Below are 13,974 nucleotides of genomic sequence, written 5' to 3' on the forward strand. Positions count from 1 at the left end.
CAGCAACAGGGTGAATCATTCTTTAGATGATATACGTTGGGTTAGACTACTCTAGGGAAACAACTTTAATTGCGAAAGCCTTGCCTTAGGCGTAGTACTACGCGTTGTCGTAAATAATAGGGAGTTTTCGAATAGGGGGCCCAAACGTTTGTGGGGCCACAAAGATATATCATCGAGGTCACTGCGCATGCGCGAGACCCAAACAGCGTTTGGGTTTTGCGTTGGGGGCGCTATTCCTCGAGTTTAGCTGGAGCCCCAATGCCTGCCCCGAAAGCTTTACAACAAACAAACATGACGGCACTGACTGAAGCGACGGTTCTTGGCTAAGACTGAGTGACCAATAGAATAGGGGTTAATAGTATACGTTGTTGGGCTAGTTGGTTCATAATCTTCAAAATTGGCTAGCGCTTGTCCTTTACATCAGTGTTCCTTCTTAGTCCTTGTCGATTTTCGCGCTAGCCAATTTTGAAGAATAGGGGTAGTGACCAAAGCGACGCAGACCCTATTCGAAAACTCTTAGCTCCTGCTTGACCCACACCAGCACACGCAAAGAGCTTTGGGGCCGAAAACTTTTGGGGCCCCTATTCGAAAACTCCCTAAGATCCATAAAAATTTGGTTAATGTGAGAAGTCTAACAGTGAGCGGTGGAACTTTCCGTGAATCCAGCGATCAAGGCCGGGTGGTCGGCCTGGCGTGAGGCCTGTTGCACGGAGATGGAGAAGACGGCTTAAATGCAGGCTCGTACAAGTTTCATAATTAGTGTGTCGCAGAAACATTGCGAACAGGTTACCATTTTGGACACATTGTCACAAAATGGTAACGATGCACTGTGTGTTCAGCGGTGCTGTTGCGTCCAGAGAGCAGTCACAGGTGGGGTTGCGGTACGCACGAGTGGCGAAGAGGCTGAGCGTGCAGCTGAAAGTCTTGCACGAGCCGATTTATTTTTTCTTTATCCGCCCGCTCACGGGAAGCCGGTTTCTGTTTCCTCCTTCCTTCTCTGCTCCTCTTTATTTACCCTTACAGAGGGAGAAAAGGGACATCGTTTTGCCGCATGTTGTTGCGCTTGCAGTGCCACGGCTGGACAGAGGCGAAATTATAGTTTACCCCAGCATTTCCGCCCCCCCCCCTCCCCCGTAGAGCAAGAACACGAATAAAATGAAACGTCAGAACGGCTACAGGTTGGGGTCATCTGGTGCATTTGTCCGTCATCCACTGCGTGTGTGGTAGTTGTCAGTCACTACTGTGTCCATTGTGTTGAAATCGGCTGGCGTGGGGTGAGGCACTGTTGTGTGGGTTCCAGGCGTAGGGGCGGAGGTGAATGTTGTGGACTGCCCGGTTTCTATGTGCGCCGGCTTCATTCGGTCGTGAACATTGCTGGGTGGCCACGCTTTTCGATGATTAGCGTCTTCTACTCATGGCGGAGAGCCTCGAAGGGTCCCATCGTATGGCGCTTGAAGCGATCACCGTTCAGCATAGTTGCGCAGAAATAAGTGGATACAGCTCTTAAGTTCATTGCTCATATATGTCCTCTTTACGGCGGCTTGTTGGGCAAGGTGGTACAACGTTCATGGTAAGCAAAAGCCAGCAGCACCAAAAGAAAGCAGAAGAAACCGACACAGGAAAAACGAAACAGGAACAGGAAGGACGCTGGACTATCAACTGGTTTTAATTCGATGAAAACGCGAACAACAAACTTATATGAGCATGCGCAGGAACAACTGTGATCACACTGAGAAGCACCCCTATCATCGCATGCTAGAATCACTGTCAAGAAACCGGACTTCTTTGTCTTTCGAAAACACAGATGACACACTCACACACTTATCAGGACCAAGTTTGCAGATCTGAAACACGTCAATAATTTCACGCCCTTTCGGTGTTCTAGCCCTTTCAGTGTTCTAGCCCTTCCAGCTACCGAAACGTTAGACGGCATGGGGCAGTAGGTGCAGGTTTAATACTGCGCATGTCAAAAGATTCAGCAGGTCTGACACGTTCATTATCTACAGTATTCCCTTGACCTGCGGCAAATAATATATTGGGAAATCGGGCAGGTGTGTGAATTATAGGATGCGGGAGCACGCAAATTTACTTCCTACGGGCACAGGTTGAAATGTACCAATTCTACCTGTCGAAGTCCTGTCCTGCTACTAGCAGCTTCTGTGGGAAGAGGCGGCATGGGCGTGCGTGAACTAGTGGGCCTGTGGTGGCGATGTGGTGGCAGATGTTGTGTTTGAAAGCACCGCCGGTGTGTGGCGGCAGCGTCAGCTCGGAGAATTCGCGAATAATGACGGCTAAGCGGGTGGTGCCTGGCGGTACCACCACCGTATGACTGCGGACTGAAGACTGCTTTATGCGCACCTCTGCTTGTCAGAGGGGATCTTTTATGCGCCAGTTGCGTACGTCGACGAGCAGTCAGAAATAGCGCAAGAGGTCCGCTCCCAGGATAGCAAACATTACATCAGCCACAACTAAAATCCACCGAATGTTCTCTTGAGAACCAGGTCTAGCGAAAGAGAGCGGCGCCTGTAGGTCGGTATGGCCGTGTTGTTCACAGCTTGCAATGGTGACGCACATGGACCTTTGCGATCGGCTGGCGACGCTGGAACCACGCTGACTTCTGGTCCAGTGTCCATCATGAAGCGGGTATGGCGAAGTTCCGGTGAGGCGGTGGCACTTGCCACCCTCGATGCTGGTTTCAGGCGTTTCCCGACTTCTGGCAGGGTGCGAACAAATTCCGTATAGCATCGCCGGACTTGTGGTATTACCAGCGCATCCGTCGTGGTGGCGGTGCGGCCCGCTGCTGCGTGCGTGGGCTGCCGCCTGACTGAAGCACCGCTGCGCTGGCGGCGAGGTTCTCGAACCTCGAGCAGTGCGCGAGCAAGTGGAGCTTCGGCCACTTCGGCGTGCACCGATGCAAATGTCCGCGTGGCGACGGCCGTCGGCGTATCCGCAAATGCGGCCATTTTGACAAGGTCACGTCCCATGATGTGGTGACACTTATTCGCACGCTTGCGGAGAGTCTGCAAGAAAAGTTCCCGCATTAGGCGGCTGTCGACGCTTGCTGTGCTGCCAACCACTTGCTGGATATGTCGCAAAGGTCGGCTAACTCGGCGTACCGCGTCTTCGGGGCGTGCCAGAGTGCTGAGTCATTGGTCCAAAAAAGAAAGAAGTTTGATATTGATAACGACCACTGTGAGGCTTGTGATGGCGTCGTGTTGCACCATGTTCGGGTCACCCATTGTTGGTATGCGCGAGTAGCCAAAAGCCGAAGCAGAGGCTTAAATTCTCGATACCAAGCTATGTATTTTTCTTTGTCCGGACCCTGCACCGGGAGCTCCATTCCCTTTCCTCCTTCCATTTCTGCTCCCCTTTTCCTGTGGTGCAGAGGGAGAAAAGGAATGTCGTTTTGCCTCAAGCTATCGCGCTTGCAGCGCCATGGCTCGACAGCGGAGCATTTAGAGTTCGACTATTGCAGAAGCTGCGCGAAACCCCGACTCGAAGCTTCCGTAATGTAACCTCCACTCGGTGGGTTAAGCCACCAGGGAGGCCTGACCCACACGGAGGTATAAGAGCTCTTGTGGTATGCCGAAGGCTTTCTTTTTCGCTGAGCATCTGTCCGTGCGAATCGTCAAGAAAATGCGGAAGGGGTGGGTTGCTAAATCAGCTTTGACAAGGTCCGGCATGGCGGCGCGAGGTGTCTACTGAACACCTATTCGTACAGCTGTGAAAGTATCTACATGATAAAGGGTATCTGAGAGTGATGTAGATCAACACACAACTTTTCTTTGAGCTCGTCTCTTATGCTTCTACATGCATCTAGGCGCGACAAATATAAAAAAGAAAGGCTGTACGACCAGAGGGGCCCCGCCCAGTGCTACATTGTTTCTTTGTTTCGCGCCTACATCTGTGTACCTTAGAATGCTCCATAAACATAGTTCGCAATACGTTCTGCCTACATATGCCACTTTTGGTTCTTTATGACAGGCTGTGCAATAATCAGTAACATTGCAAGGTTTCATGAATACCACGTACTCGCATCTATATATTATTTCATCAATATTGCGCATTGCAGTGCAGTGCCCCAAAGTCGCATCCAGCCTCTGCTAAAGAACAAGGGTACCGCGTTGATCAAGGCGCGAGCCATGAGGCCGATAACAGAACGCTCTCAGCCTTGTGGGCCGCAACAGCCGCCGGCGCTCCCATTCGGCTATTCTCCTCTCCAAATAAAATAGCCACAATGGCACGTGTTCCTCGGTCGTTGTTCCGTACTTGTACTCGTAACCTCGGACATAAGGGCAAGTAGTCGGAGCTGCATCGCTGCCGCCGAGCTTCTTCTGCAGCCATGCAAAAGCTAGCTGAAGAAGAATGACAGCCTCAGTTCAACCCTCCACGTCCATCGCTCCGGTTCTGGTTTGTCGACACACGTTTCCCGCAATCCGAGGTGGCATTGGAATCGTACAACAGCTAGTTATAGGAATTGAATTTCGTGGTCTTCAGCATGATCTTAGACTCTCCCGGATGCTCTTATTCCCGTGCATACTCCCTTATGATAAATTGCGAAAGGCCCCTTCCAGGTTCACGGCACACATTGCATAGCGCGAGGCACGTGACAAACCCACCTCTTCAATTTCAACTCATTCCATCTCACTGCCGGCCTCGAGTGCATCACTTTCGGCGTCCAGCCATCACGATGAGGTATGCTGCATCCTTTCGGCCATAGACCCTTCTGAAGCATCGCTACTTACGCCGCTCGACATCCAACGTTTGGTTTAGAAGTCATTAACTCAGAAATGTTACGTCAGCACAACGACTCTATTTTATGCTGACTCCGTGGGCGATCTCCAAGGATGCACTACGTTGCACGCATTCGTGGAGATCCCCGGGAAAGGTGGCTTTCGTCGATGCGGCGCAGTATGGCCGCTCGGACAGCTTTGCGGCCGTGGTTGTTGATCATCGCGGTCGCGTACTAAACTCAGCTTCCGTTAGGAAGGTGTCTGCCTCCGTAGGAGAGCAGGTAGCGATAGCTCTAGCTATGAAGGACCCTTCGCGTCCTGAGATATTCACCGACTCTAGGGCTGCTCTCCGGGCCTTCGCTTCGGGTGTGGTCTCAAGAGAGGCTGCCGCTATTCTCAGTTCGAGGGCTGTAGGAGGCTTTCACACAATTACCTGGTTCCCGGCTCACATGGGCTCAGGGGTTCATCCGACAGTTCCCAACGTCAACTAACTTGCTCATAACCGTGCGCGAGAAATCACGTGCCGCGGTGGTGCGGGCGGGTCCGGAGGCGGCTTCACGGAGAGCTTCAGGGATCCACTTGGCACCTTCAACGAAGTTACTTCGCACTATCACTGTCAAGGCGGCGATACCCCCTCCCGCATTCCAAGCTTACTAGGCCACAGTCGTCGGTTCTCCGGATGCTGCAGGCAGGTTCCTTCCCGTCTCGCAGCACGTTTGGCCACTTTGCTGAAGGCATAAATCCAGGATGTCCTAGCTGTAGGGCGGATAATTGCACACTCGCTCATATGCTCTGGCAGTGCCCGGCGTTACTTAGCGAGCGCAAAGTTCAGCACAGAAGAGGACTGGGAGATGGCTCTTAAAAGCAACGAGCTCTCAGTCCAGCTGTCGGCAGTCCAGGAGGCCTGCGAACGGGCGGAGGGCCACGGTCTTCCAGTACCGGCGTGGGCGCGGCCAGCAACTGCGGCGGACCCCCCTTCGGGGGTTGTCTGATCGGGGTTCTCCAGGACCAAATAATGTTCATTTCATCATCATCGAGACAATGTACCGAATGTGCAAGTGGTAGAACCGCCCGCATATCCCATGGCGGTGACGCAGGCAGACGGGCAGTAGGCCGCTGCACACACATGCTCTCCTTAGCCGGACACCTAATACGGTTTTACTATGACAGGCTCGTCATAGTGTACACACACCACACACTCTTTCCTCTCAACGGGCGTCCTCACGAGCTTTCGACACCGGATGTTCACAAGAGCGACACCCACTACACACCACCGCGTCTTCGTGCATTTTGTTTGAATCGAAAAGGGGCGGTACATCTCATCAAGCCGAAAAGGTAGCACGGTTCACATTCCGGAAGGCTTTTCCCTGCTGGATAAAGTGCGCCATGTCTTGGAACGAGGACCTGAGTTCGCCACTGAAACGAATATCACAAAACCAGATCTACTCTCTGGTGCGACAGATTTCCAGACGTGTAACGGAGGCGTGAGGATGCACTCTAAAGGTGCTGACGTTCTCAATAAATGTAAGTGGGCACGGCAGCAGCATGCAAGCAACGTCACCTAATCCCCGACTTATGTTCCTTGAACAGGTGCTCCTGATTTACGCATCTTGGCAAGCAAGCGCATCGGATACATGCGTGGCTCGACCGGCTGCTGACGCTGCTGATATCAGACTTGGATGGTATGTGGGCGGCACTCTCGAGCGTAGCCATCGGGAAACCAGCGAAAGCTTCTTCACGGCTGCTGACGCTGCTGATATCGGCCTCGGACGGTTCATGGGCGGCACTCTCGAGCACAGCCATCGGGGAACCAGCAAACTACCCTTCGTGGAGAGTATATCCTCTGGGCCTTCGCCAGCGGTCTCCAGTGGGCACGGCAGCAGCATGCAAGCAACGTCACCTAATCCCCGACCTATGTTCCTTGAACAGGTCAGTTACTACTCAAGTTACGGTTACAGAAGTGACGATAGATTTCTTGTAGTGCTGCCGTGCCCAAGTGTACTCTTTTCTGGATTTGCTTCGCTATGCCTACTGCTGTCCGGGGACGTTGAACTCAACCCGGGTCCTGATACTAAAGCTCTCTTACAAGAACTCTGCGAGGGCCAAAAGGCAATTCAAGCTGAACTAAGTACTCTCGGGAAAAGGCTAATTAAAGTAGAGAACGCTCTTCAAACTATTAAGGACCAAGCAAAGAAAATAGAGCAACTGACAAAGACTGTCGCAGACGTTAATGAAACACTGTCAAGACAAGAAGAAAGGTTGATTAGCTTAGAGGACAGGAGTAGACGAAATAATCTCTTGGTTTTTGGGGTGGCAGAAAAAGACGGCGAGACCACAGAAGACCTGGAAGAAGCTGTACTAGACAAAATATTTTTGAAAAAGCTTGGCGTGGAACTAAAAACTGTTGAACGAATCCATCGAATAGGCAGAAAGCAAAGCCGGTCACCACGACCCGTAATAATGAAACTATTTGATTCACGAGAGAAATCAAACATTTACAAAAATTGCAGGAAGCTCAAGGGCAGCCCCATATCAGTGGGTGATGACTTCAGCAAGGAGACTTTAGCTAAACGGAAGCTCCTATGGCAGTCTGCAAAAGAGGAAAGGGAAGCAGGACAACGAATGCATCTCAGCTACGACAAGTTGGTCATTAACGCAGATGCTTATTTCTGGGACTACAATAAAAATAGCCGAGTTAAACTGAAGAACGATAGGAAAAAATCACGCCCCACGGCGAAAGATGACTGATGCCATTTGCGACAGGATCCATGTGATCTACGCTTGCTGAATATAAATGCCCGAAGTCTCGTAAATAAAATAGATGGATTCGAATATATCTTGGCTTCCTATGACCCGCACATAATCACGGTTACAGAGACATGGTTGCGACCCGAAATACAGGACGCTGAAATTGTACCACCGGGCTACAGATTGTTTAGAAAAGACCGTGATTCACGAGGAGGAGGAGTGGCAATAATTCTTAAAGAAAGTTTGGAAGCAGTGGCCATGGGAGGGATCGCTAATCATGAAAGTGTTTGGTGTGAAATTAAATTAGCAAGAACTTCCTTGATTTTGGGAGCCGTCTACCGACCCCCCAGGGCCCCTAACTCGTACATGGCAGATTTGCAGCAATACTTAGAAACTATTGCCACTCGTAGCAGCAAGTTAATAATTGCAGGTGATTTTAACCTGCCAGGAATTGATTGGGATAAGCTACAGGACAAATCAAAAGACAGAGTAGACGGCGAACTTCTACTGGACATAGCGTTTAATCATGACCTTACGCAGATAGTCCATCATAGCACACGTGAAACAGAATATGTGCATTCTATACTGGATTTAGTTTTTCTTGATGGGCGGATTGCCAACTACAACGTTTCCATTGAGGATGGCTTGTCAGACCACAAACTTGTAATGGTAGAGATAAAAACTGATAATAGCTTACCACGTGAAAAGGAAAGGTTCATACAAGTTCGTAACTACAATAAGGCCGATGACACCAGCATAATCGATCACTTGTCATTTTCTTTGGAAGTGTTCAGAGGTGAAAGTGACGTCAATGCGCTGTGGATAAGGTTTAAAGAAATAATCACTCTATGCATTACAAAATTTGTGCCCCTAAAGAAAAAGAAAGTTAACAAACGGAATCCTTGGATGACAAGGGAGATAATACATCTGAAACGTGCTGTTAACCGCTATAGGAAGAAAGTAAACAAAAACCATTCGAAGATATCAAGCCTATCGAAACTTTTACGGGAAAAACTTAGAGAAGCAAAAAAGAAGTACTATGACGAGACGTTACCTACCTTTATGAAATCTTCACCACATCGATTTTGGCGTCACTTGTCTCAAAGCGATAAAAGCTCAGGTTTGGCGCATTGTCTTGTTGTGAATCATCAGTTAGTGACTGACAGCTCTACTATAGCTGATCTACATAACAGTTTTTTTCAGTCAGTGTTTAATGATTGCCAAAATAAAATTGATTTGCAAAAGTTCTCCACTACAGATTTATCGGCCATGCCTGATATTCAGATTACATATGAAGGTATTGTGTCGTTATTGCTTAATATCAACGAAAAAAAATCCATAGGTCCAGATGGCATACCGAATAATTTTCTGAGAAGATATGCAGAATGGGTCGCGCACTATCTCCTCATCATATTTAAGGCTTCGCTTGAACAAAGACAAGTTCCAGATGATTGGCTCATAGCACGGGTTGTGCCAACGCACAAAACTGGCGATCGACAAAAAGTTGAAAACTACCGCCCGATTTCTTTAACATGCGTGTGTTGTAAGCTTTTAGAACACATAATATCAAAATCAATGTATACATACCTCGAAGACAATAAGTTATTCCTTCCTAATCAGCACGGCTTCAGACAGAATCTCTCAACAACCACCCAACTCTTGCAAACAGTCGATGACTTTACACGTGCTCTAAATGACAGAAGCCAGATCGATGCAATATGCCTAGACTTTTCGAAGGCCTTCGATAAAGGTCCGCACACTGAGTTAATGCAAAAATTAGTATATCTTCGCATAAACAACAGCGTTGTACAGTGGATAGGTGCGTACCTGACAGGGCGAACGCAATACGTAGAAGTAAATGGCCACAAGTCTAATCCACTGCAAATCACTTCCGGAGTACCACAGGGCTCCGTCGTAGGACCAATACTTTTCCTAATCTATATAAATGATATAACACGTAACATTGATACAAGTACAACGGCACGGCTATTTGCAGATGATTGTTTGATTTATAAAGAAATAAAAAATGCAAATGATCAGAAGGCACTTAACGACACCCTTGCAGTTGTCAGTAATTGGTGCACTACTTCAAAAATGGAAATAAATAAGACCAAAACTGTCGCGCTACGCATCACGAATAAGAGTAAAGACGTCCTCGTATACAATTATACTATAGGCTCTACCCCCCTCTCAACAGTTGACGCCATAAAGTATTTAGGCGTGACCATAACAGGTAATTTAAAATGGAGTAGCCATATAGAAAAAATTTGCTCAGCAGCGGAAAAGAAACTGTGGTATTTACGACGCAAATTGAAGCTCGCTACGACCGCGGTTAAGCTAACAGCGTATCTCACGTATGTACGGCCAACTCTGGAGTACGCAAATATCATATGGGACCCCTCAGAAGTTGGGCTAATAAAAATGTTAGAAAGGGTACAGAGGAGAGCCGCTAGGTTCATACTTTCAAATTACGCCTCGAAAGAATCGGTAACAGAAATGGTACGATTTTTGGGACTGCCCACTCTAGCTGATCGTCGAAAACTGGCCAGACTGAAATTCCTTTTCCTACTGTCAAAAAATAAACTAAACATAGATATAGACCAATACTTAACGCCACGCAGAGTAAGAATTCTGAGAGGAATTAATGAACATACATATGAAGTACCCCAACAACGCCTCAATGTATATGCAAATTCATTTTTTCCAAAAACTATTCAGCAGTGGAATTCACTGCCCTCATCATTGCTCCAATGTACCTCAGTGGAAAACTTCGAGAAAAGGCTCAAGCAATATTTAGAGCAACCTGAGCTCAAAGATTGACATATATGTTTCACTTTTCGTTGTTAATTGTGTTATGCTGTAACTCTTGCTATATTAACTTTATTTAGGAGCTTGCTTAACAAATACATATCCGTATTGTATTGCACTGTATCTTATTCTATTGTATTGCTTGATTTTTGTATTTTGAAATGTCGTATTTGTTGTGCTTGAAATGTATTGTATTGTATTAGTGATAGCAACTGTAACCCACCCCTGTAACGGCCTCAGGGCCAACAGTATGCTGAAATAAATAGAAATAAATAAAAAAAAGTCTAAACGTCCGAAATTACCTGTTAATAGAGTTGCTTCGTACCTTGTTAAAATGCACTGTCCGTAGTACCAACTGATAAAGAAGGGAAATTTACAGTGTTTTCACGTGGTAGTTACGAGGAAAAAGCGAGTGATGCCACAAACGCTGTGTTTCACGAACACAAAGGAATTTCTTTGGCTAAAGTAAAGACCAGAGCTGTCGCATTGTGCCGTGACATGAAGCTAGGCGGAGTATTGAAAGGAATTGGGAAAAGTAGTAATGCCAGTCTCGATGTATTTTTAGCCGCAAGACGCATAAAGTTCAGGGTAATTGTGTCGGAGAAGGGCACATGGCAGAAGGCCGTTGCCTGTTACCTTTTAGACAAGTTAAACCTACTCGAGGTTAAATATTCCTTCCTCACGAAAAATTCAAAAGTTGTCACGTTTGTAGAAGCTAACTCTAACAAAGGACTTAAGACCTACTCAGCTGATGCGAAGGAGTTGTATTATTCTTTGCCGCAAAATGATTTGTGTTCAATCATGTAGAGATGAATTTGGGGACCTAAAGCTTAGTACGAAAGCGGGCACTGCAGCTGATAATTTTTTAGAGCTTTTACACATGTGCCTCAAATCAACCTTTGTGCAAAGAAATAACATTCCGTACCTACAGAAACAAGGAATCTATCTATATAGGATCCTGCTTAGCCCCAATTTTGAGCAACCTCTATGTAACTAAGCTAGACAGAGACTTGTCTGCCCGTCTCAGTGAGACAAAGGTTGCTAGAATTTTTATATTTGGTTATGTTTTTAATGCTTGGTAATTGTTTGTTACACGACTTTCACACTGAGTGTTCCTCTGTTTTTACTGTTGTACGCGAGTGCCTTTCCCCACTAGAAGTTGCATTTGAGATTTCCTTACAATGAAATATGAAGTCTGTAGTTATGAAGTTTATCTTCAGTGAAAATATGTGCATCAGCAAGCTGTCGTTGGCACTGTCAGACAAAAAATTGGAATATCTGCCATGCCTTGAGATATCTATTTTTCGCATTGTTCACCAAGATCATGTGGCTGTGATTCGTGAGGCGAGTTCATAAGTGTACCTTGGTTTACGAAAATAAACCATCGTTAGAAGTTAGCGCTCTGTGTGTCTATGTATGCCTGTATTTTTCTCCAGTCTTTTATGTGCGCTATAAGGAAACCTCCTGAAGATTCGCAGTTGCATTCTCCTTCTGCTTTGTTTGGATTGGAGGAAGGGTACGAAGCACATACACACAAGCGCTAAGGAAAGCTTTTGCAGCCTTGAAGAAAAAAGGTCCGCTTGTCGAAACGTCGGCTCCAGGTCACAAACCCTCTTTACGAATTTTTCATTGCAAGCTTCCATCTTCCCTTGCCTCCTGCCCTTTTTTGGATTAACATTAACTAGTTACCGGTAACGCGTTACTAGCAATTAGTTACTGGCCTAGACTGCTATGAAGAGGAAGTAAGCAAACCGAAAGGCAGAAGGCAGGGAGGTCAACCTGAAGAGCGTCCGGTTGGTTGGAACTGGGAATATCAAGACGAGAGCCAAAGAAAGGAGGGAAGAAAAGGGGAGCAGGGAGTTCACTGATGTGTGCGGGACTGCACCCCAAGTCAGAGGTGTCCGCACAAGCTCGTCGTCCTCAAGCAGAGCATAACAGTGCTCTCACTGCCTTCCGGGTCGACGGGCGATTACGAGGCATGATTATATACCCTAGAAATCATCCTGTCCGCAAGGCGGGACATACTTACATCTAAATGTTTGCATTCTGCACAAAAGGGGGGTTGGTCAGCAAGCCGTGTTCTCTGTCTCACTTACGTTACGAAAGAAACAACAAATAAAGAGACGTGATCAATTTTTATGTATGAGTGCACCTTTAAATCGAGTAAAGGTGGGAGCAGAGCTTTAGGACTGCCTTCAACATCTTCATGTACACATGGGTCTTGATGTTAGTAGAAAAGTGTTCTACCTTTGTCATTAGTTTATTAATAAATTATTTTTTATTTGTGAGGGCCATATCTGCTCGCTTTCTTTTTCTCTTTCTTTCTTGTGGCACTAGAAAAACTTTGAGATTTCCTAATATTTGGAACATTTCAGGCAGAGGACGGCCATTCACCTGCGACTAGGAGACACCCCTGGCACCTACGCCGCTACCATCGGGGATGGTGAGACAGCCTGACGCGCTTCCTGGATTATTCCTGAAAGTGAAGGACCAGTTACAGTGCTTTACCGGTGTTCCGTAAATTCACGTCTTAGTACTCGAACTGCTATAAAACAGTATTGGTGCAGCATCAGAAGCGCGAGCGATTGCGTAAGATAAAGTCAAAATGCCTATGTGCTTCACATATCCCCTCTTGCCGTAATATATCCGGCTAGATACCGAAACACAAAATATAGAAACAACAAGTTCACTGGTACGAAATAACAACCTGCTGACAATTTGACTAATCTCCCCACCTTTCCTCTGCATTAACTCTCGCTCTTCCATCTTATCCCTTACTTTTTAAATGAGAACCCTGTAATGAAGGGGATTAAACGATCGTGACGAAATGACGTGAATGGCACGAACAAGGCGGCCTCTTCATGCTTTATATAAATATGCGTTAAGATATATCACAGCCATAAGCTACTTATAAAGTTATGTGGTTGTCACAATGAAGGACGCAGAAGTCAAACCGCTAAAAGTTGAACACCTTATTGGGCGAAATTGTGTCCCACAATGAAGTAACACTCGCAGTAGTACGATAACGGCCAGCACAGTCATCTGTCGTCGATAATCTGATCTTCGGTGAAACGTGACAGGTGTCATAAACGCGTCATTGTATAGACTATTTTGCGTAAGACACGTGGGCGCCGTCATCTTGGGCTGCTAAACTAATGTTTTCTTATTTTCTCTCTCGTGACGTGAACTGATAAGGCCAGCAAACGTTTAATGCACAAACCCAACAGTTTTCGTGTGTATACGCCCACCGTAGCGCTGTTCGTTTAGTTGTTCAAGATAAGAAACGACAAGTTTAACAGCCCGATATGGCGGCACTGAAACCCATCCGTAAAATAGTCTGTATTGCAGGGTTATCGCTGGTACTCATGTAAGTGCCATATTGCAGTCAACTATATCCGTTACGTCGTCGGTGAAATGCAGTCGGTAAAATCCACGCAGTCCATTGCGCCAAGACGTCGAAGTGTCTTGTATGGCCTCAGTAATCGCTGAAGTTTTCATTGAGGCCCCATCGGTATATCGGCGTTGCGCCCCAAACACGGATGCTGATACGGTGTTATATATGTAGCGTCATCGAAGTTTGTAACGACTGCTGTGGGTCGTCTGCATAGTTCTTCATGAGTGCGTCCCTGAGTTTGTCTTCTTCGGCACGCTGAAGGTAGAAGGTGACGTCCAAGTTCTCGTCGGT

The sequence above is a fragment of the Rhipicephalus sanguineus genome, chromosome 6, assembly GCF_013339695.2.
Source record: "Rhipicephalus sanguineus isolate Rsan-2018 chromosome 6, BIME_Rsan_1.4, whole genome shotgun sequence".
Classification (NCBI taxonomy): Eukaryota; Metazoa; Arthropoda; class Arachnida; order Ixodida; family Ixodidae; genus Rhipicephalus; species Rhipicephalus sanguineus.